Source organism: Odontomachus brunneus, unplaced genomic scaffold (genome assembly GCF_010583005.1).
Source record: "Odontomachus brunneus isolate Ranch 3 - 2012 unplaced genomic scaffold, Obru_v1 Obru_scaffold_015, whole genome shotgun sequence".
Taxonomy (NCBI): domain Eukaryota; kingdom Metazoa; phylum Arthropoda; class Insecta; order Hymenoptera; family Formicidae; genus Odontomachus; species Odontomachus brunneus.
Window position 1 is genome coordinate 1,571,693 of NW_022639465.1, and position 1,452 is coordinate 1,573,144.

Below are 1,452 nucleotides of genomic sequence, written 5' to 3' on the forward strand. Positions count from 1 at the left end.
TGAGGGGGGGGGGGGGGAGAATATCTACAAAATATTCACATTCGAAAATATATTAACCCTAAAATTTTAATTAGAATAAACAATTGCTTTTATAAAGAACAATTTAAAAAATAAAAAAAAATTTTTTCTCTTTTAAAAAAGTGTTTTTTTCAATGAAAAAATATATATATTTATACAAGTAAATGTTATTAATATTCATTGAAACGTATAAATTAAAATTTATACGTTTATAAATAAACGTATAAATATAAAATTTTATACATCTATTATGTAATTTTGTGTTTTGGAATCAGAATGTCAAAAAAAGTGACAAATTCCTCTTTCCCGGCCTGGCCCCTTCGATTAGTATGATTCTGTTGATTTGAAGGTATCAGAGAGAAAATAATATGTTATTCTTCCCAAGGATGCGTTTGCATATCATTTTGTGCACTGTGAGGAACGCGCATGCATGATCCTGTCTGCGGTTTGCACGTGAGTTGTGGCAGGACGATGTTACATTAATGCGAACATTGTAAGTCATTTGACTTGCGCGAGCGTAGGTTGCGCGTTTCTTAGGATAATTATGCTGCTGTCGTTAACGAGACGTTAACGATACTGCGATAAGATCGACACGAGGACATGCGAGGCAGCACGAAGATCTCGTTTACTACAATGATTCGTTTGCCGACCTTGTTGATTCGCAGGACTTCGTCGATTGACGAAACTCGCTGTGTCTGCAAGAAATATGCAGCCCACTAATGTACTTACATATCATTGCGCGCAATTTATTAGTCCGTTCATCGGATAAAACGATCAGAACAAAGAGTAATGTATATGTTATGGTCAAAGCCCGTAGCGTGAGCGCTTCTAGGATTGACTGGTCAATGTGCGAAACAATCAAGTTTTTTTATCAAAGCCCAAAATAGTTTTGGGTTTCGATTGGTGTGTTTTTAGTCAATCCTAGAGATGACTAACAAACTAAAGCTTGATTGTTTCGCACATCGACCAATCAATCAGAAGTAATCGCGTTACAGGTTTTGATAATATATACAAAGTGTTTAAAAATAAAGTGGAACAATATTCGTGTACAGATCGCAAAACGGTTTAGACACAATAAACTTCAGAGAGCAGCTAATAGTTCAATAAGAGGACGAATTATTCAAAAATAAGTTTTCTCATTGGATCAACGGCTGCGCTCTGAAGTTCATTACGTCTAAACCGTTTTGTGTCCTACTGTGCATGTAAATTAGGTGAAATTAAATACAAAAGTCCTATATCATTTTACAAACGATCGTGTAAAATTTTCGGTGATTAATTAAAGAAGGTTAGCGAATGATCGTACGCGATACGATAAATGAGCTCTATGATGACGACGCTTGTCGTTATGTGTGCTTTACAGATTATCTACAGATAATTGTGCGTATATATATATATATATATATATATATATATATATATATATATATATATATT

General features: G+C 34.0%; 1 protein-coding gene across 8 annotated transcripts in view; it reads left to right on the forward strand.

Moving 5' to 3' along the window:
• The window catches only part of LOC116841439 (potassium voltage-gated channel protein Shaker), a 154,862-nt gene that overhangs the window by 55,966 nt on the left and 97,444 nt on the right, over positions 1-1,452 (forward strand). The gene's annotated exons all lie outside the window — the stretch shown is intronic.